Genomic DNA, 23,916 nt, shown 5'->3' on the forward strand with positions numbered 1-23,916 from the left:
TTTGATTTTTTTGAATTCATTTGTAGAGAAGGAACTGCTTATTAATTATGCTTTATGTAAATTTTGTAACTTTGTACACAGAGATCCATCCAATCAGACGACATGCATCTGAGTTTGAAATTTTGAAAGGAAGTCTGATTCAGGAAATAAATATTTTTGTGAATTTTTCTTTTCTTTGTGAAAGCAAAACCTCATGATTTTTGGTTTTTTTTCCCTCCCACTAGACCCTCTTTAAAAAAAGAATGGATCTAGGAAACAAACTTTTCTCCTTCTTTCACCTTGAATGTGTCCCCAGTTTCTGGAAGTTCCTATTTACTAAGGCACATACGACAGTGAAGAATATCATATAAATATTATTGATCAAGTCTAGGCTACTTGTGTCTCATACTGTGGCCATTGATCCCTCCATTGTCTCTCATCCCAAGTTTTAACCTGAGTCTTTACTAAACTCAAGGTAGAACCTGGGATGCATTCTTTCTGAGGGCTGCATTTCTGATTGTTATACAAACAAAAACAAACAAACCAACAACCCCAAAACGCCTATATTAGAAGCATGTTTGAAACTATGGTTTTAAAGTAATAAAGAGAAGGACTGTACCAAGGAAATCTTCCAAAGAAAGAGAATCGTCCTTGAAAGAAACATACATATGGCTGTCTCAAGGCACATTTATACACTCAGTACTGTAACATCTTCAGTCTCCTTCAGTGTTGTTAGTGCCTGCATTTTTTAAAATGAAAGTAGCTCACACAGAGGTGAATGATGATATAGTCCTTTCACTCTTGAATGCTGCCTGAAACTATTGGCTTGCTATCTTTTTTTCTTTTTAAAAAAAGTTAAGATACTGCATTTTTAGAAAGTTTACTTTGTCTTTAGAGTGTTCTTTCTGCTTTCTTTTGTAAGGAACAACCATCTTTGTTTAAATATGCAAAAAATATTCTAGATTTCTCACAAGAACATACTCCTTGGCCTTTGACATTTATCTGGGACATTGCCTGCCAATGAAAAGGGAAGCATCTGTGGGTGTTTCTCTTGTTAATACTCTGTTGGTTCATTCATGTTCGTGAAGAACATAGGAATTTCTTATAACATTCTACAGTCAAATTCTACTTGCTGTTAGAACAGCATGAAGTGACATCAGGCTGCTTCCCAAAGTAGTCAGAAAATTATGTTGATACAAAATAAACTATTGCACTTCTTTCATTTTCTAATATTCTACCTTAACATATTCTACATTCTGAATTTTTTACACAGTTTAAAATTGCCTAGTGTTTGGTCTTTTGACAGAAATGAAGAGAATGATATCTAACATAACTTCTGCATAATTCTGAAGGTGTGTGTTACATGGTATAACTTTTTATTGTGTACCCATATCAAAGTGACGAGCTTTTACAAAGACATCTCTGTTCTCTTCAGCTGTTGCATGTTTGTGCAGAGCTGCCAATATGAATCTTTGATACTTGAGAAATTGAATCAGAGACCTATTCTATATTAAGTAATGAAATCAGGGAAGTACAGTATTACATTAATGTTTGCAATTTCCCTGTTTTAATGCCTGCAGTTTCTTCTCTTCTTCTCTACAAAATTAACAAAGCACATATTCCCTATTGAGAATGTATTATATACTATATCTAAAGTTTCCAGGTTCAACTTTTGGCATTAGACGAGTTAATTACTGTGCTCCTTTTAAATGATAGTCAAGAAAAAATAAAAATATCACCTTATAACTGAAAAATCTCTGAAGGAATTTTCTCCAAAAATCTTTTTACATGTAAGTGGTAATGAGACAAGAGCAAAATATAACTTCCGGCTGACAACTTTCGTATTCATTTTTTTCTTTTTCTCCTTTCTCTGCCTGACATAAATGAACAGACATCCAAAAATATTTACAATCCACCAGAAGACTGGTATGTGAAAGTAAATTATTCTAATATAAGTCTGTTTTGCAATTTCATCTACTGAAAATTACCTCTACAACATCTATTCAAAAACAGTGTAATCAGACTTCGAATTTAGAACCATGCATTAGGATTCTTATATGTAATTTTGAGATAACAATATAACTCTTTAATATGAACGTGTATTAGAGAAGAACTTTTGTCTAATTAAAAAGAGAAAGATACTTTGGATGGAAATACATATGGAGATTTTATGTGATTGATGGAAGAATGTATGACCATCCCTGTATTAAACTTTGTCTTTTATTTCCAGTTATGACAATGAGGATGACACATGTATTATAGAAATATGACATTTAGGTAAAACTGCAGAATAATCAGAGATGACATACAGGGGACTGTTACTACAGTTATGTACCAGAAAACAGAACCACCTGTGTCATTAAGTTGTCCTGCCATCCTCTGCAACAATGATTTAAAATAACTTACGGAAAGCATGCAGCAATCAAACACCATTAGGTGAGCAGTAGGGTAGTTGTATTTGCCTTTGTAAAAGAATTTCTTTCTCTCTTATTTTTGAGCTAAAGATAAGCCCTAGGGGAAAAAAAAAAAAAAAAAAGCAGCAGTATGGAGGAATATCTAAGAAAGAAACTTTGAAAAGGACTGAGTACATTTGTGTGTCCCAAAGCAGGATCAGCTATACTTCTTTCATTGGTGACATATGTTTATATTAACTACTCTTAAAGTCATACATGGAGTTTCCTTAGCATCTGCAATAAATTTCTTTTGCTATCTTTACCGCCAGAAACTTTTCTTTATTTTGGTGTTCTGCCCATGTCTTGCTGCTGTAGTACTGTTTCCTCTCACATATGCTGGACATAAAAAATACTGTTTCCTCCATGCAGCAGCCTCCTTCACATCTAAAGCCATACAAAAAGATGTCTCCCCAAGTTTCTAAATTGTTTTCCCATAGCAGATGGGAGAACTCAGCATAGAAGAGAAAAATAATCAGAAAATATAACTAAAGAAAAGCAACTTCCACAATTAGACTCAGTGCCTCAGCTTATGGAGGCAAAATAGAAAGTTTTACTTCATATGTTTTTTATTTTATACTTCTAGAATGCACATTCATTACAAGGTTTGACCTGCTTCAACAGACTAACTTTGCTGAATTCACATTCCTCTGTTCTGACACACTACAAATCTAACAAGTTGTAGCTGGACCTGGCTGTCTGTTTAAATTTAGACACCTGTCCTTTTCTTTGTGAATGTTACACTGCTTTTGGTTATATTTCCAATATGTGTTTCCTTTCCCTTTATTTCTCCTTTCTCTTATCATTTCCTGTTAATGTAATTTTAATTTTGTTTTCCAAGTTTTCTGGTGTCCTTATGAACTTCAAGTCCTAGGTAAATGTGCTAAGCATACACTTCTTTTAACTCTCTAGTTCGCTATATAGAAATATTACATAATAACAGATTTAGCAAAGTTCCTGCAAAGCCTCGCAGAATATATCTTATTATTCTGACATGGAACTGTCCCTAACTAATGTATGTACTTTCCCCACCTCTCCTTGTTTAAAGAAAAGATGTACTAGTGTTCTTCTATCTTTCCTAAGGATCTGTATTTGTATGCTCTCCCTTTCCCACATGCATGTAGGAGAGACTGAAAGCAGAGAAAAGGGTGAAGGAGAGGCCTTGCTTGATATTTCTTAGCTCAGTCTGCTTCCCTTCTGGAGACTGCATCTTCCAATCTGATCTGTACCTGCCATCCCTAGCTATTTTTAGCAGAGACAATTGTTATAGCTGGCTTTTGTTTAAGGTGGTAAACAAGCCATTTGTACGTATATTCTCCATTTCTCTCTACATGGGTCAGATTAAGAATTACAAGGAGATTTATCTTTCCTTCTGTCTTCAGTTTCAAGGGGGAATAAGGTGGTGATTCAGTGCTAACTGTAGTGACAAAGCTAGTATTTTTGTGACACAGGCATAGGACAAGTCTGCACCAAGTCACTCCCTTCAATATCAGCATTACTTTTTGCGATCTAAGAAGTTTATACATTGCAGTCATTTAGAAGTAATTTTTCTATTTCCAGTGCCATGATGAGACAAAACCTTGTTGGGTTTTTTTGTTGTTTTATTTGTTTTATTTTGGGTTTGCAAGGAGGAAGTTTGGGGTGGGGTGTCATTATTTTTTTTGTTGCACTATTTTTCCATTTAGTTGTCTCTGAAAAACTGTCTTGAAAAATATAGCCTATTAAATCACTTGAGACAAACTCCTTTGTCAGTCTTTATGAAGGTCTTGGTATGTTTATGCTCAGAACTCTTATTTGAAATAGTCTTTCTAAACTGCATTTTTCTTGTATAAAAACACCGCTTGAATATGCTACTTTAATTTCCTTCTTACTCCCTAAAACAATTTAAGAAATAGTATGCATGCGTAAATATATTTTACCAATATCTAGGTAAATAGACAGATTGATTGATCTATTTCATATATTAGGCATAAAATCCACTTTATTCCATCCATCCATCCATCCATCCATCCATCTATCTATCTATCTATCTATCTATCTATCTATCTATCTATCTATCTATCTATCTATCTATCTATCTAATTTACCTACCTACCTATGTACCTATATACCTGTACACTTATCTTTAGAGTGCAGATATGCCTGCTAGGGTTAAGAGAGGAAAGATAAGTTTGTTCCTTTTGAAAACCTAAGAAGATGAAAGGAAGATATAGGGGAGAGGAAGAAAGAAGGTTGGTTTTTAACATGTAACATATTTACTTTGTGCAATTAACTTGGAAAACTGGAGAAATTCTCTCTAGTTCTGATTCCTACAATTACGTACTCAATTTTCAGCTAGCCTCAAAGGGAAAAAACACCATAGTTATTACTCAGTGTATTTTTGGTTTGAAATAGTGTTATTCATTTTATGTAAACCTCTGAACTCTGAAGTGAATGGTTATACAAGCAACTGATATAACAATTTTAAGAAAACAATGAAAAACAATTATATTGTGGTGACAGTTATCAGGACGTTAGGAGGTTGATCCCTTCAGGCTGAGTAAATGTTGGTCCTCATCTATTCTGAAAAAGAGGACTTTATTACACAACCTGAGGTTAGGAATAGAGTGATCTGGCCTTGGTGTCTGATGTATATACAGCTGAGCTCACTTACAAAAGGTCGGGACTAGGATCTATATTCGTGATTTAATATGCAGTTTGAGAACAGAGAATATAGCTCTGACATCCTTTCCAGATGGCACTGAAGGCTACAGCCTTGAATCCAAGCAGCACGTGGAGACTGAAGAGTGAATTTTGCTGTTGCCAAGTTGTATTCTCTTGATCCACATAATGACTAGCAATGTCAGCTTTGTGCCGATGAAATGAATTTCAGCCAACACAGTCAGTGGAAAGAAGACAACTTTCTGTCTCTCCAGAAATTAATTGAGCATGTTGCTGAAAAAAGAATGTGCTGTAAGTGGTGGGTTTTTTTCCCAGTGTCTTTCAGAAAAGTTCATCTATATTTCTGATGTTGCTAATAGCATGCAGTCACTGTCTGAGACGATGTCCTTATTTTGGGCTTTAATTCATATTTAGCATGCTTTTAACTGTAGTAATAGTACTAATTTTGATGCAATAGTTGAGGTGTCCTTGCAATTGTGGTCTTAGAAATGAAGGAACACATTTTAAGAGCTGGCTGGTGTATAAATTTTTATGAAAAGGACTCATAAAAGGAATGGAAGACTATTCTGCATTCTCCAACAGTGATTTCTAGATTCTCCAGTTATTAAGGGATACCTAAGACCTTTGCTTTCAAATCCAGAGAAACAGTGAGGCAGTTTCAGCTTCATAAATGCTGATAATTTACACTGAAAGCACTATACAGGTCTTATTTGAGAGGAACAAACAAAACTTTCTACAGGAAAAAAAGCCTGAGAATGTGCATTTCACGCTAAGCGTTTTAAAAGATGTCAGGAGTAGCAAGTTGCCAAGAATGGTTTCCACAAACGCAAGGTATTTCTTCAAGAGGGCAGCTGAGTGCAACATTAATGCACAAGTTTAATTGTAAGCTAGTGTTCCACACTGAAAAAGTCTCCTACTCTAACTGCTAGGTTAGTGACATAAGCTAGTGAAAAGTAATCACATGAACGAATGTGTGGTTCTAATCTCATATGAAATCACAACTGAAAACTGTTTTAAATTCAACCACCAGCTAATAGCCAAGGTTTGCTGGTATTTCATACTATATATATATTCCAAAAGTTGTGGTGGAAGCCCTGTAAATGTAAATGTGAAAACCTGGGAAGTTTTCAGTGTTAACATAAGCTAAAGCATGATTGAAGTAGGATTGATAGGCTTTTCTTTTCTTTTATTTATTTGACCAAAACAAAGTCTTGGCATGATATGCTGATGGCAAAGATTTTACCAACTCTGTGTTTTCTTGTATGCCTGAAGGTATAAAGAATATATTTTTTCCCTCAAAAATATTAAAACAACATGTTCAAGTGTGCTTGCAGAAATCAGTTCTCCAGTGCCCTTGAGTACTTTTGAAAATTGCAACCAAATATGTCTTGTACAAAGAATCTCATTCACAATTGCTAGAGACCTATTTTTTACTTGGTTCACTGAAAGTGCTGTTCTTCTGATATTAGATTTTCGTTCAATTCAAAGTCAAAGTAATCAAGTTATTCAGTTTCCTAGGAAATTCTAAAATTAAGGTATTTAAGAAGCAAAATACAATCCTTAGATTTTGAGAATTTTCTAGAGGAAATTGTCATTCCTTTTAATTGTATCACCCACTACAAATGTGCTTTCTGTCAATTCTGAATTTTTTAGTTATTTTCAGACTTTAAAAGTATGAAGCATTTCTATAAACCTGTTATCTATTGGCTTAGCAGCTAACATCAGAATGGCTTGTCTCCACCAAGAGATCTAGGATCTGAACCCAGACAGAAATGTGTTAGGAAAATAATTTATGAGTCAGAAATTCTCAAATGACATGGTAATTAGACTAAAGGGGACTATAAAGTAACTCAATGGTTTCTCTTTGGATCAGTTCCACTTATTACACTGGAAGAGTCACCATGTTGAGTGGCACAATTAACTCTGTAGTAAGGCTACACTACACGTGAAGCAACCAGGTATTCTTCCTTGTCCCAGTGTAAAGAGAAAAAAAAGATGATATTCTGGATATTCCAGAAAAATATTGTAGTTTGATGACTGGGTAGTTCTCCAAAGTGAGAAAAAGGTATTGAATCTCAGTCTCTTATACTGAAGGCGAATGAACTTCACCACTGAATGTTTGGACAGAAAGAGAATTTAAGTTGCTTTGCTCTTCCTATAAATGCCCAACATTAATCACTCAATTCCAAGCCATGTAAATTTTTTCTTCCTATAAAAACGGAACTCTTTTTTTTTATTATTTTTATTTCTCATTTACTTGAGTGTAGAAAGAAAAAAATATTCAGTTCAGATTCATTTGAATATATTTCTTAAATTTGCCCATTAAGTGCAGAAAAGAACCCCAGTTGCTTACATTGTCTTTTTAACAGCTTCATCAATCAAAGGATTTCAAATGCACTTGGAGTTGTGCTCTCTTGAATGCAAATCACCTCATGTGCCTGGTTTGGTCTGAGGTTTAGGATATTTCCAATACATGCTTAGATCTGTCCTGATTTTTTGTGTAAGTCTGACCTATAACTTCAGTTTTGTAGTCATCTTTCTCTCTTATTTCCTCTTTTTTGGTTCCCTTCATGGTTTGGAGGTTTTGTGTGTGTGTGGTGTGGCTTTTGGCTGCACATTCTGCTTGCATTTTTTCAACCCTTGTGATGTTTTGGTGAAGATGCATTCTCATTCTAACTGATATCTCAGAAACATTAGGCATAGTTATAATGTTATACAAAGCAATGACAGCATAGCTGATTACCTCTTTGCTACCATTTAAAAGTTCTGTCCATCAATCAATTATATTTATGATGGCTGTTTTAACAAATGTTTTTCTTTGGTCAACTGGGTTTAAACATATATCACAAGATATGTTTCTCAATGGCTTATACTCTTTCTCAGAATAGCTGGCATGAAGGTATTTTGAAATTCGGTGTCCCCTATGTAATTAATGTGAAAATTACACAAAACTCTTGCCATAGAACCTATTGAACACTTGAATACCAGCTTCTTGCTTTTCCTATGCATGTACAAAGCTATCCTTTACTTTGATTTAGGTGTATCTACCTTCTAAACACAAATGCCATTCAGGACATAGATTTTAAATGCAATTCTACTACCTGTTCAGTAGCTGGATCTGGTGCCTCATACTTTATCAACAATAAATTACATTCCTATTAAACTTGCTGCTAAACAAGGAGTTACCATCCTATTAAAATCCAATTAAACATGCATCACATTTGATGGATATAATTAGAAAAACTGGAGAGGGTAAATGGTTCAAAACACTACAGCTAGAAAAATGTCAGTGGAATGTTAAATGCAAAAAAAACCCATACAATGTGCATACAATGTGCATAGAATATATCTGTTGATAAAAAGACATACTTTTTGCTGTCCTTTTAATACATTTATTTCATACCTTTGGCTGTTGAGCAGAACTAAATACATTTTCTGTCATAAGTTATTCTGAGGTTAGAGTTTTGATCCTTGTTCATTCTGAAAAGAAAAAAAATGCTTTCTGTTTCAGGACAGATTTTGCAAGCATTAAAATGCATTGGCTGAATTCATTTGTGCAGTACAAAGATATGCACTGCTGACTAACAAGACAAAATCATAGAGGTCAAGAAAATAATTTCACAGGAAAGGATGTGAGATCTGATATGAAATGAAGAATTTCTGCACTGAGGCTTCTAAGGTGTGCTTTGTCATTTCCTGGTACTTGAGTATTTTTAGAAAAGAAGAGAAGGTTTTACCACACAATGGAAAAATGATACCCTTGAGAAAGCATCAAGCAGATGTCCTGCTGAGTGGAAACCTGCCTTTGCCTAAGCTACATTTGCAAAAATTTGAAGTCACATGGTTAGATAGACGATAAGAAGGAGAGATTCTTAACAGGTGTGGGTGGATTTAGTATGATCTGGCTTCAATAGTGGATATTTTTCCCCAGCCAAGACAAGTACAGATTATATTTTAAATGGTTATCATAACGCCATTGATAAGACTGGGGCAAGTCATGTGCTGTTACATAAATATAATTCTATAATAATTCTGTTCAAATCAGTGGGATTCATTAAGATAATAATGTCTTAAATGAGAGAAAAATTTGGCTTACATACAGTGCAGTCACACATGTTAAATGAATCATAAACAATTAACAGAACTCTGATCTTAATGTTTTGTTCATTTCCTTGTTTCAAGCAAAGGAAATTTTGCATAAATTACACTATCAGAAAAATATTAAACATTTGCTGAGTTTCAGAAAAATATCAGAATACCTTTTCCCTTCTGTATGACAGAATCCCAAGTGTATTCTGGTCTTGAGACTTAATCCTTTTAACACTTCACTAAGAGATGTAAATTTTGCCTTGAAAATAGCACAGCTATAATTTTGATTAGCTTACACATGGACAGCTTACCCACAGATAATGAACTCTTACTGGAATACCAAAAATAAAAGAGACACATAATTAAATGATTATAAAAACCAAATGCCTCTTTAAGATTTAACCCCTATTTGGTTTTTTATTTGGGTTTTTTTGTTTATTTGCTGTTTAGTTGTTTTTGTTTTGTTTGGGTTTGGTTTTCTGTCTGTCGTTGTTTCTTGAAAAAAAATAGAGGGCGTCTAGTTCGGTTCTCTTTGAAATAGTCTTTACTGAGATCAGAACATGACCTAGAGGGAAATAAAAGCAGATAGCTGTGCTCTAAAATAGTTAAAGTAGATAGTGTGGATGATGTAAAGTTGATTAACGCTATTTTAACTTGTCCATCTCTCCATTTTTCATATGATGAGACAAAAGAAGAATTCCAGAGATGCTGAAAATAATTAGCTTGGCTGTTCAGAAACAGGTTTATGAAAAGTCAAAAGTGAAGGACTTTTTACAAGAACAACATTTTCATCCTAAAACTTTGTATGTTTTTTTCCTATTATTTAATGTGTTTCATTTAAAATTATGTCATTTCGAAGATTTCTTCTTATAATGTTACAAAGCACCTAGTGGAAATATTTCACTTCTTGAGTTTATTAGAAAAGTTTTCTAATGCAAAACATACAATAAAGTGTGATTGATATGAGAATTCTGAGTGATATGTTTACAATAAAGTGCAATTGATATGAGAAGTCTGAGTGATATGGTTTTTCCTATCTCAGACATAACTTCCTTTCAGGAAATTACACAAACCGGCTTCGTGTGAAATCATGTGAAAGAACTGTTCTCTGTCATATTACCTTTATGTATAAATTCATGGTCCAGAAATGTCCTGAAGGAAAGAGCAGCCTCCCAGTCCTGTAAACTGCCAGTAAATCCAGTGGCATTCAGTACTCACTGGGTTTAGAGGAAAGTAAGGACCTCAAGCTCCTCCCAAGGGATTCTTTTAAAATCTACTTTGTAGATCTTCATAAAGGATAAATCAGAGGCTACTTGTACAAATATATTGCAAAAATTGAGGTGTTTAAATACCATTAATTTAGAAGAAAAAAGTCTACTGTTACTGTCCTGGTCCTGAATTCTTTGAGTATGGATGATTACAATGAACATAAATACTTCCATAACTGACTTTCACTTACAATGCTAACGTGCAAACAGGGTATCAGGTGTAAAGTGACTGTGCTATGAGTCATCTCCTTCAGTTTTCCATGGGTTTGGTTAATTAGGCTATTAGGACCTCTATTCTGTTCTTCTTTTATCTTGGTGTTATTCAGCTGCCGTTAACAAGAGCAGTGTTTGTTAATAAGGCTAAGATTTACAGCACCGTTAATATATTTTATACTACAATCCTCAAATGTTTTACAATGAACCTGTCCTTTATGATATAAGAAAAGTGAAAGCATGAAAATGTCAAGTGTGAGTACTTATGATATTCTTTCTGATATGGCGAGTAACCAGTGCTATCTTCGCCAAAACATTTCGGAGTCCTAAAATAATGCACAACGTAAGGGTGTTTCTTTTGGAAAAAAAATAATTGAATGACCAGCATGGATTTGCATAGATAGTCATATATGTGAAAATTGGCAAAAAGAGTTCTTGTTAAACAACTTCGCATATTTGCAAGGACTCTGTATTCTAATATAAACAATAAGCAATAGTGTCATTTTTCACTATAGGCTTGTACCAGAAACATAAATAGACAATGTTTATGCCTGATAGAATACTCTTACCTCGTCAGTTCTGCAAACTAGAGATGGAGAAACACACAAGGGCGTAATTATCTTTAAAAAAAAAATTAGTTGTGGGAGGAGCAGAATCAATTTTGTTATTGTTATTTGCTATCGAATTGTCTCATGAGCAACTGTCATGAGTTGCTTCATGGATTCTTTTATGTTTAATAAAGCCTAAACTCATACTTCAGCCTTTTCCTCCAGGGAGATGCTAATAGGGTCAGATTCCTATACCTGATTTTTTGTGAAGCATGTAAGCACCTGACATTTTAAACCTTGTATCCCTTCAACATATAAGACTGAAATGAACACGTTAGAAAGCTGTCATAAGACATGGGTAAACAGAAAGACAGACAAATGCTATGAATACACATATCTCATTTCCTTGGGAAACTAGGTATATTACGTAACATAAAATGTGCACTCAAGGGAATAGTGCCAGCAGCCTGGTTATTTGAATATATTGTCTTAGTAAGCAGCTCTCCTATCATTCCATCACTGCTTTTTATATAGATACTTGCAGAAATATGCTATTGTTTTAAGGGCCTCTGGCAGCAGGTGCGCTAATCCAGTCTGAACCTATGCCTGGATGATCTTACATTGTCACGGGCTTGGGTCTGAATACCTACTAGATGGTCTTTTCTCCACTCTCAGATAATATGCAGAGGCTACCAATATTTTAGTGGGAGTGCAAATAGTGTAAACATATTTCTCTGGTTCAGAGAGAAAGGGCTTGGATAGTCCATCCCTTGAATGATGATACAGAAAAGTTCCTCATAGCTGCTGGTTAAACCTAGAAGTGTTCCTGACTGTCTCCATCCATTCAGCCTTGTATATGCTGATCTGTATGTGTACCTTACATCCGAACTCAACAGTAGCTAGTTTTTTCTGTAGCCTGAGAGCATTGATTGATTTATTTGCCCGTATAGAAAATAGCCACTTTGCCTTCTTTTCAAAATAGAGTTGTAAAAGGACATCACGTTACTAGTGTTTTACTGTTTAAACCAGGACTTTCCCCTTGGTGAGTTTAGGGGATTTGCCTACGCTTTATACTCAGGCTGCTGTGAAATCTATATCGATACACAGTTATTTATTAAAAGTGAACTCAAAAGAAAGCTAAGAATCACAGCTCATATTTATATTCTTATTGGGATGGTTCATGCTATGAAATATATAAGTATTTGTGATTTCAGGGAGATGAACTTATGCTTTTAGCTGCAAATCCATTATAATTCCATGGAGCACAATGATATTGAAAGTAGCATATTTACGAAACATCTTCTGATGAGAAAAGGAAAAACTCTGGCCTTTGAAGCTCCTTTCTGAACGTCTTCATATTAGCAAGAGTGAGAGATGAGACAGACAGGACAACAGATAAAGAGGTTAACTGCCAAGGTTAAAGTCCATTACCCATTTTGAAATCCTTGGAGGAGTAAAGACAAACTCCTAGCCAGGATATTCAGTGTTGTCGATTGATTACTGGCATCAAAGCAGGACCCAGCTTTGCCAGCAGACTTTCTGGAGGCTAGGAGGGAATCTTTCCTCTCAGATATTTTGCAAGGGCTTGGTGGGTTTCAGTTATTAGCCAGTGATAGGTATTCACTGCTGACACTGAACTGTAGGCAGAATTTGTCCATTTCTCTGATGGATTTACCTTCATAATAGGCTTGGAGGAAAACAAATCTTTAACAAAAAGAGAGAATGAAACCCAATGAGCAGAAATCAAAACCAGAAACAGTAGAGGAAGGACTAAATCTGTCTCTGTGTCTTTAACCTTTGTAAGAGTAGAATGTCAGTGGGGTCTTGACAAAGGCTGATAGCAGCTCTCACCAGGTGAAATTATAGGAAGAGAAATAACTAACTAGGCTGTATGATTTATTGATGTGAAATTCCCAGATGAGTTAATAAAATTACAGCCTAATTAAATGACCTCACTCATTGTCTTTCTTTCTGCTTGGCTGAGATACCTCATTCATTTTTCACTTAAAGAGAAATATATTACATTTCAACAATATGTTTAGTTGGAAAGATTTCCAGAAAATATTAATCCTTGAGGTAATTTCTATGGAGAATGGAATGGTGACTATTTAAGTACACTTTGCACATGAGCCAGTCTTTAAAAAGAAAAAAAATAAGTAAAATCAATGTACAAAATAACAACAACAAACAAACAAAAAAAACCCCAAAACATGAGAGTGAAGGAGAAACTTATGTGAACAGAATGCAATTAACTAAATTGGACTTTTTCCAGATCCAACCTTCCTTAGTCTTGTAAGGAATGCCAATGGATTTTTAATGATCACACGGCATGCAGGCCTCTGTTTGCTTAACCTTTCAGAAGACCGCTGGAATATTTTAATATTTTTGTGTCTGATGTGAGTGTTAGGCAGGAAATGCACATTCTAATCCTCTCCCAATCTACCATCCACCATGGCACTTAGAAATTTCTTGGCTATATATCTATATTTTTATATGCAGAGTATAAATATAATATCTTTTTAGAAAATTTTCATATTCAACAGTTTTCTCTCCAACTTCACTTAGAATTTTTCAACAAAATGCATACAAATAAATGTATACCTGGAAACAAAACAAACCAAAACACATTTTTCTTAATCTGCAATTTTCAGGGTGTTTTAGTGGTGGATATTCCCTTTCCTCTTCTTTCTTCATAAGAGGAAAAAAAATACAGATAGAATTATACATACACAGCTTTTTTCAATAACACAGGTGAAAGAAAGAGTATATTTCATTTGAAATTTGAAAATATTCAGAAAATATATGCACAAATATGGAAAAAGTATAGTTCTCACCTAAAGTCTACTCCCCAGCCTTGACAAAGTTGCTTATTCTGGAAACATAAATGTAAGAATGATTTAAATAGATGCTGCTAATCATTTTGTAATGTAGCTCATCTGATGCACAAGAAAATTAGTACCAAATTATTCCAAGCGTAGCACCTTAGCAAGAGGTAACAGAAGCTTGGCATCCTTGTTTATTCAACCCCAATCTTCTTTTATGACAAAGGGGTTTTGAAATAACTAAACCCTGAATAACTCCATAAAATCCAGGGTCCTAAATCTAAGTATGAATGGCTGAAAAATCTGCAAAAAACTAAAGTTGAGTTTGTTTGTGGAGTGGAGATATTGCAGTATTTATGTGAGATAGTGACAAAGAGCTGGCATAAGTTGAAAAATAATTAATACAAAATTGCAAAGTATTTGGAAAGGAATTTATGGAGATCAAGGAAAAAATGAGGCTCTGAAAATACCTAAATTCACAGGCAGAGACCATTGATTATACTATGCGTTGCCGTAATTAACTGTACTGTGTTTCAATGAAGGGGAGTGCTGTTTACGAGTCTGTGAGCAAGGGGTGTTCTCCATGAACCGGGTTTTCAGCTGGAACAGAGGAGCATCTTCCTTTTCCTGATTGGTTTGGGCAGTCTGAATTCCAAATTTTCCATATAAATGCTCTAGCTTATCGATATTTCTTCATGTCTTTTCTTTCTCTTGACCTCAGTAATAGTGTATGATTTGTAAAAAGAGGAACAGCTTTCTTTCAGAGGAGAAACTGAAAGCAGTATACTCTCTTAGAAAGAGTCAAGTAGAATCAGGTAGAGTTCTAACAATCAGGCTCTCCTCAGTGGTAGAGAGGCCACTTTCTGAAAAAGGTAGGCATTCATTTCTTATTATTTTTATCTATTGGTTCTAGAAGAAAATCAAGGAAGGAGAGTAACATAGTGCTAAAAATAGTTTAATAAGGCTAAAGAGACAGATGTAAGGAATTGGTCAGTGTTTCTGGAGATGGCAAGAGGTCTGCTTACCTATCACAAAACAGGAAATGGTTCTTCTTTCCTTAGTAGAAAAAGACAGTAAGGCCAGTAGATTTATACAGTTTGAAAAAGTTGGTGGTATACTTCCTGTTTAAATATTTGCTAAACTAATTTCTGAGCAACCAAAACATAGACTCCTTTGTAGTCTGGAACAACTATTACAGAAATTACCCATCTTTACAAGACAAGAGTTTTCCCCGTTTTGAACTGTGTTAAACAGTAACATCTGACCTGTGCTATTCAGATAAGGTTGACCACGGTCTTTCTCCACATAGCTGTCACTGGATTACTTCAGAACAAACATTTGAATCCAAGAACGCTCAGACTCAACAGCTGCCAGATCACGTTCTGCAACCCTTGTAAACTTACAGATTCTGTCTATTCTGAAGACAGAAGTAGTTCAGTTGGATAAATCACACACATTTTCTACTTTTTGTCTCTGACATAATGGAAGGATCTCTCTTTCACATAAAATGCAAGACTGTGGTCTAATTTGGCTAATCATATGTCACTGAACAGCTTTAGAATACAGACCTTTTTTCAGTATTTGATGTATTATCCCTGTGGCCATGCCATCCATGAGGGGTAGGATTAATAAGATTAATTTGGAATATCTCACCTAGTAAGTTTCTAGAAAAGGAACTTTAAAAAGCATTTTAATTGGGAGTAGTGACAAAAAAATAAAATCTGACAAATTAGTTTATGATTTACTAAGAAATTTTACACCTAGGTTTGATTAAACCATGTGCATTTAAAAGGGTGTTTGTCTTACTATTCTGAGTAGCAGCTGGGAAAAAAAAATTATCAATCAAAATCCTATAAAAATACCTGAGGTCTTTCAGAAAGAAAATGTAATGATGTTGGCAGTCAAAGGATGAGGAAGAGTATTCTGGTCGCTTCACTAATTTCTGTGTGGTTGTGCGGTTCGGTTTGGATATTTGGCATGCAGTTAGGCAGACATGCTACTGCTGCCAGTGATGTTAAGAAAAATGTGACTATTACTGTTAGTATACCCAGCTTGTGTTTCAAAGTCATAGCAGTGGTTATGTCAAAATAGCTTCCATCCATTTTGTTCTCCTCGTGAATAATTTAATTGACTCACTAGTTACATTTTGATCAACGTAAGTCACGTTTCAAAGTATCTTAAAGTTTTTCTTCACTTTCATCATTTCATAAGAATGTAGACATTGGTACATTAGAATAGACCAGCAGCATACCTGCCCTATTTTTGTCTCAAACAGCAGTCCTGACTGGTTACAAATTAGTTGCACAGTGTAAAATATAGAAGCTGAAAATTATGGAAAAAGCGATCTACTGAGTATCATTTCCACTCACATTCATTAAAAAGAGGTCTTTGCCTTGGAGGGTGCTTGTTGCAAACGTTATTTCTTTTTCAGGTCTTAAGATATGTAATCCTTTTTATGCCATTCACTGTGGACTAACTGCTTTGAAATATACTTCACCTCCACTTGTGGAAAAACTGTTTCACTTTAAATCTACCTGAACAGAATTATAATAAACATATTTTTACTGTTACATTATTAACTTAATTCTGATAGTACTCTGTTAGCTAGAGAAAAAGTATGTGCCTCGCAGCTGTAAATATTTGTCTTTTAATGATGCTTAAATTTATCTGAAGGTCGCAAGTGCTTAATCAACTTTACAACACTTCATAAGGAAGGTAAGACTTCTACAGATGAGGGAACTGAGGTATATGAAGTCTGTGTAGTCTGGATACTGTAGCTTATCTACAGGCAAACTGTGAGTCAGTATTTTAGCATCAATATAGACTGTCATGGTTTAGCCCCAGCCAGCAAGCAAGCACCACACAACCACTCACTCACTTTCTCACAGTGGGATGGGGTAGAGAATCAGAAACGTGAGAAAACTCACGGGTTGAGATAAAGACAGTTTAATAGGTAAAGCAAAAGCTGCTCACGCAAGCAAAATAATTCATTCACTACTTCCCACGGGCAGGCAGGTGTTCAGCCATGTCCAGGAAAGCAGGGCTCCATCATACATAATGGTTACTTGGGAAGACAAACACAATCTGTCCAAATATCCCCCACTTCCTTCTTTTTTCCCCCGGCTTTATATGCTGAGCATGATGTCGTATGGTGTGGAATATCCTTTGGTCAGCTGTCCCAGCTGTATCTCCTCCCATTTTCTTGTGCACCTGGCAGACAATTGAAAGCCGAAAAAGTCCTCCTCCACATTATCAACACAGTTTTTAGCACAAGTCCAAAGCATAGCCACATAAATTAACTCTATCCCAGCTGAAATCAGGACATAGACTTACAAATTTTGTGCACAAACTTTCCTGGTAAACTGTATAGACATGCACATACGTGCATAGGTATATGCATACATTTGAAATTAATCTTTTCATGTGGTTTTATTTCTAATTAAAGTTTACATTTTAAGCTTAAAATAGATTTGAAAGCACATTTCCTTGAATCACATCATAATAAAATCTTTGTGGTATTTATGTCAGCACAAATACTCTTGCCTGCAGCTCTCCTTGATTAAATGGTGTGGCTGACATAAATCCTGTCTAAGAGTTGTTGGCATGCTACAGAATATACTTTGCAGAAATGCAGAGAATATTCTGTAAAGGACTTTGATATTAGGTATTGGAACTAACTGTAGGACAAACAGAATATGTAAAAACTTTTTTACATTACTTACAACATTTGATACCATTTAAAAACATGAGAAAATCTATTACAGTTGGTGTAACTTAGATCTCTTGCTCTTCATAGATCTTAACTGATTAATTGCAACACACATGCAAGAGCTTTTCTCTAAGGAGATAGATTAACGCACATTTTGAAAAATGGTCTAGTATAGACTTGATGAGGAAGGGGTTTAAATGTTTGGGCAATACTTTTATTTAACCTTTTCTTTAACATTTTCTGTCTTCATTTTCATTTCATATATGTCTGTATTTTATTTGTTGTAGTTCTCTGACAGGGAGATTGACTGATCAATCTGCATTTTCTTGTTTTTTCAATTATTTACTGGTATGTCTATAATAAACAGGACTGAAAATGTATGTATGTGTTACTGAATTACAATGTGTATATAATGTACAGTAGTTGTAAGCACATATAAAATCACACATAGGTAAGCATAATATATACACGATGTATGCACATACACACACATAAAACTCTAACCTGAGGTACTAAAATTATTAGTAAATGTGCTAAATTAAATGTATGCAGTCTGAAACTAATCAAAACATATGGAAAAGAGCAGAAAATTACCTAATAAACATTTGTATTAATATGGTAAAATTACTATACTTTTTTAAAGCTGTATTATAAACATATGCTTTTAAAAAAACCCATCAGTAATGGAGGGAGACATGTCATACTGTCCAGACAAAGCCATAACTTACTATTTTGACCAAAAACCCCACATCCCTCTGGTATTACAAGTTGATGCAAAGCCTATTACAATCAATATCAAGCAATTGCATCTCATTTTCTATCAGTCAGCATGCTAAATCCTTGATGGATAACTAAGACACTAATCAATATCTGAGTGTGAGCCTGATTTCATATACTTTTCTCCTGTTGCTGCTACAGTCTGGTATTACAAAGTATAGCAAGAAAGATTCTGAAAGTGTCAGGACCAAGACTATGAAAATATCAGTGAAATAAGAGCACTTTCTCTAGGTTCTCTAAACATAAAGTTAGAGTAGGATTGATATCTGCATGCTAATACTTCAAGATTAATTCTTTCTAAGAATATTACTGTTGGTAATTAAATTACATTTGAAATGAAGACAAACTGCAGATCAAGTGCATCAATAGGTTTCCCTGACCCTTCACTGCAGAGTTCAAACATGTTAATGATTTTTCTAAGGAGTTTATTTAATCAAAATATTTAGTATTTTGACTTTCAATCATCTTCGGATTCAAGCATCTTTATTGCTCCTCAGTAGTAATGATGCTCCAGTCTAGAGTCGAAGGCAAAACGTCAGTCCACAGTAAGTTAGTAGCAGTTTTGTCATCTCTATAAACCCTGTCATTTACCAGGATTTCACCTAAGCTGTAAAGATAGGTGACCCGTTTTCAGTGACTATGGCATATATGTTCTGGAGATAACAGAACTTAATCTCTTGGTTCCTAAGCATAAGTATCACATCCCAATAGAAAAAGAAAATGTCTTATATGATTACGAGTGGCTTTAACACAGGGTATTGCTCTTCTCTTTTTAACCGGATCTGTGCAATATAACTTTGGGCTTTCATTCTTCTATAAGAAGAATGAAACTAAACATATGTTCATATGACAACATATGATGTGTTGTCAATGTCTAAACAATAGTGCTCTGGAAAAGATGCAGGAGGAAGCTAGGGGTTGTAGGGATCAGAGTCTGTCTGAGCTCTATATATTTTGTGTCTAGTGAGGAAATGTACTTTGGCATAAAGTAAAGAGCAGGGAGATTCTGCTTAGATTCTTGTACAGGTCTGAAAATCCTTTGTATGCCTAAATAACTATAACCTTTGTTGTAGCTCTACATGTGGTCCCTCTGCCTGTAGCTGTAAAAATGCCAACAATCTGTCTGTGGATCATTGGCTGCAAAACCTACACTTGTGAGCCTCCTGTGGTTCATGGGAGTATATGCAAGAGCAGGCAGCTGGGCTGACAGCAACAACAGCTGTGTTCTCAAATTCTCATCCAGAAGCTTCCTACCAAAACAGGTTTCTGGAAATCTGTCTCATGACACCTGGAAGTGAATTACAGCCATGGAAATGGTGGTGCTTGGGCTCTTAAAAGACTGGCACGCTCTTTTCTTGAGATATTTATCACACATTTATTCAATGCAGATAGTTTATCCATGAATGAAAATAAAACTGAGACTGAGGGCAGAGTGAGGCCTCACAAAAAAGAAACAAATTTTACGTTCAGCACGTGGCTTTGACGGTTGACTTAACTATGAAAACATTTAGTAGCCTGATTCTGCAAACTACTCATTATCTCAGACCCTTATTTGATGTTACTGGACAAGTGGGGAAGACTTCTAGTGTCCCCATATTCTAAATTATGGATAAGAGTGTAATGCAGACATAAGGGTCTGTTTATGCTGCCTGCATTTGTCACCAGTGAGAAACAATGGTAGTTTGGGGTTTAAGCAAAATACATTTCTTCATCTTTGTGAAGTATTCAGGATCAATAGTGCCATTTCAGGATTTCTTTCATGGCCTTCTGACTGTTACAGAAAATTTTTGTGTGCCTGTACCATCTTCTGCCCATAGAAGCCTGGCTGAACCACATTTAAAGAAACTCTCAGATATTCATAATATGGAAACTGTTATAAAACTAAATCTACTTATTTGTTTACATCTTGACAGTCAACATTTTATTCTGTTGTTCTTGTGCTTTGATTTGATATATTTTCAAACTCTTCCAAATACAGGAGACTAGAATACTAACTAATAAACAGAAATATAGGGAAAACAAGGTGTATCTAAGCAGAAATTATTTTTGTTATTGTTTTTTGTAACATAATTTTACCTGACTTTCAGTATTTAACATCTTAGAGCCAATCTGAATGATATATAGAAACACATATTTGGAAATGGAGAAATGTGCAAAGTAAGTAAGAATTTAAACACATTTGGAAGTGCAGCTTTAGGCCTATGTTTTGCGGTCTTCAGTTTCTGCTTTTAGAGCTGGTACTATGGATGAGCTAGCTTTGAAAATTTCAAATTTAAATTAACGATGTTACATTTTTGTATGTCATCCTTCTGCCCCTGCTCACACTGTTGGCAAAGGTTGCAGTGTCACCCTCTTTATCTACATGCATTCTTTCCTTTCAAGACAAACTCATGGCAGAAATGGGAACTTCCAAAAAGGAAAGTTGCTGAGGTGTCTCTGACATCGTCTCTCCAGAACAAGAGAATTAACTATAATGGAATACGCAAGGAAGTAACAGCAGCTTCAAGGTTCAATTCTAGACATTGTTACAGTAATTATTTTATTCATCTGAGCTGCAATGAAAATTTAGTCCTTCTAAGCCTCTTCCAGGTTTAGGGTTCATGTCTCCCTCGGACAGCACTGCAGCCATTCAGCTTCCTTTAGCTTTTTCCTAGGGTTATTTTAAAGATTGTGTGGGAAGGAGGAAGGAAAAAGGATGAGGCTATAGACCATTGTAATCAACAAGCTGTAGCTCAGAGGTGTTAAGGAAGTAGCTTGTTAGATCCTGTTCCAGGGCTGCCTTCCTGGAAAGCAGAGTCAAAATGAAAAATGATTTAGCAGTAGAGGAACTTCTAAGACTCAGACAGGGTTTGAGGGCAGTTTGGACAGATGTTCCCATCTTATGCTTATTGCTTCCAAATGTGTTTAAATCTGTTTAGTGCTGGCAGATAGGAATGCCAGGCAACTCAGTTTTGTTGATCTGGTTTCAGGCTGAGAAATTCTTAAGAAGTACCACAGGCAATAATATTTTTTTTCTTCTTTTCTTTCCTTTTCTTTTTTTTTAATTAGTCTGATTTAATGATTGGGGTTTTCTTTTCAAATTTATTTTTCATAAAACTTCATGAAAACAAAGCAAAGAAATCAGCTGTTAGTCTCCATTTACAGTACTGCAGATGTTGTCTAGGAAATTTCAAAGAGTTCCTATAGCTCCACTGTTTTAAGAGTGGCACACCTATTAACTGCAACTAATAAAGCCAGAGAGCTCACCATACAAAAGGTGAAGAGAAATGATGCATAGTACTGCTAAGTGGCACAAAGTTCACAAGGTCTGAGTTCTACCTGTCTGTGATGGTTTTTGCTGGACTATGCTCTCAAGGGAAGCTTTCCCTCCTGCTGTTTTGCCTCTGGCTGTACTAGGAGAGAGAAAGATCTGTAAATGTTAGTTACTAACAAGTACTATAGAGATATACTGGAAAGAAGGAAATAAAGAAATGAAATAGTTCTGACTTAAGTTGTCACAGCAGTATTCTGTAACTTGTCAATGGAAAGACTTCTGATTTGGGGGTATTCTTTACTCATGAGGCTGGTTTGCTGTAGAATTATGTTATGAAATATATGTTCTCCTACACTTCATAACTTAAGGCCACCTTCAATGAAAACTGATTTGTCTTTACTCAGTAGTCATTGTTTTCAGTGGAAATTTTGGTGATCTTTTATTCAATAACCGAGTTTTCTAACTAGACCACAAAAAATCACATATCAGTTTGATGCCAGGTTCTAAATAAGCTGCTGACTAAAAAGTGTTGGTAGTATGGGGCTGAGAATTGTCTCCTACAGTGGCTATACGTAACCATTATTTGTGTTGTGCAAGTATTATTAAGCAATGCTATAAATGTGTGGTATAAAGTAAATTTGTATCATGCCATGAAACAGCAGCAAGTTGAAAAGTTTATGACTACATATTAAGTAACCTTACCTTGTTCTCAAGTTATTTTTCACATCACATTTTTTTTCTTGATGCTGATGCTGTTTGTCACTTCTCATACTTCTCCCTTTGTCTGGTTGTCTTTCAGTCTCCTTGCTTTTTCCTTCTCTTTCATTTGTTTTGGTTAAGGTCTCTGTTTCCTCCTCATGCATCTGTCTTTCTTTGCTTTTTCTCCTCTTCTCTAAATTTATTTCTGTGCCCCTTTCCTCAGTATTAACTAAACTAATGAGCACCCATTTTTTCTGAAGACTTTGAGACTTTGATATATATATTCTTCTATTGCATTAGGTAATTCCTTATAGTGGTGCTAAGAGTTGTTTTACAGGCATAGAGGTAATCCCCTGAACCAAACAGATATCACTTAACTGTTCAGGAGAAGACTTTCAGGAAAGTTAACAAACAAGGGAGGTTTACAATACCTTAAAAACATTTCGGTATTTTTTAATACTCCTTTCCATTAAAGATTTATCTCCTGGTTTTGATGCATTATGAATAAACAATTTCTAATTAAACAATAGGGGGTAAAGGAATAATATCCTAGTTTGTACTATTTCTCACTAAGATAGCTTGCACTGTCTCATCCCTCAAAAATGTGAGGCATCATGTTGTAGTGTTTAGCGGGAGGTAGTGGGAGTCAGCAGACTTCCATTCTGTTCATGATTCTGTCCCATTTCCTTCCTCAGCCTCTGGTGAATTACTCAGTCCCTGTTTGAGTGTGTCTGTTTCCACATACTTTTTCTTTCCTCTTCCCCACCACCCCTCCCCCCCCGCCCAAGTGCTCTGCCTAGAATAAAAGTGTTGTGAGTTGCTCTATTATCAATGCAATAGCATATACAGCCACAGCAGAGTCAATTTTCAGTGCAATTACAGTGAGCTAGAGGCATAACTTATATTATTTATGGGGGCTGTGTATCACATGGATCATGAGTCAACCAATGTTGACAAAAATGCTTGACAAATAAATCCATTGTGGAAATTGTTTTTAAAATGCTTTCATTTACAAAACAGTTAAGGAGAATACTGTAGTATGTAAAGGAGAATGAACTGTTAACTTTCTTTTTCTGTCCAAGAATGTTAATAGGAAGCTTCGATGCCTGGGACACAGAGCTTGATTATACACAGACAGAGCTTTGAAGATCTTCTCTAGGGCACAGTTTCTTGATGGCATATTTAGGTTGCATTCTGTAATGTTTATTTTTAGAGAACCCTCTTCTTATTTAATAGTAATGATATAAAGCACAAGGGTTACAGATAATAATACTTGACTCCACATTTTATGATAGCATAACAAAAATAAATCTGTGGGCTTACAGAACTATAGGTTCCAAAATATACTCCTTATTGATGGGAGGTCAAATTATCATTTAGATCAATACTCCACTATCGATTAGTGTGAAATGTCTATGCAAATCTTGTAACAAAAGTAGGAAGTACTA

This window comes from Phalacrocorax aristotelis, chromosome Z, assembly GCF_949628215.1.
Source record: "Phalacrocorax aristotelis chromosome Z, bGulAri2.1, whole genome shotgun sequence".
NCBI classification, from domain to species: domain Eukaryota; kingdom Metazoa; phylum Chordata; class Aves; order Suliformes; family Phalacrocoracidae; genus Phalacrocorax; species Phalacrocorax aristotelis.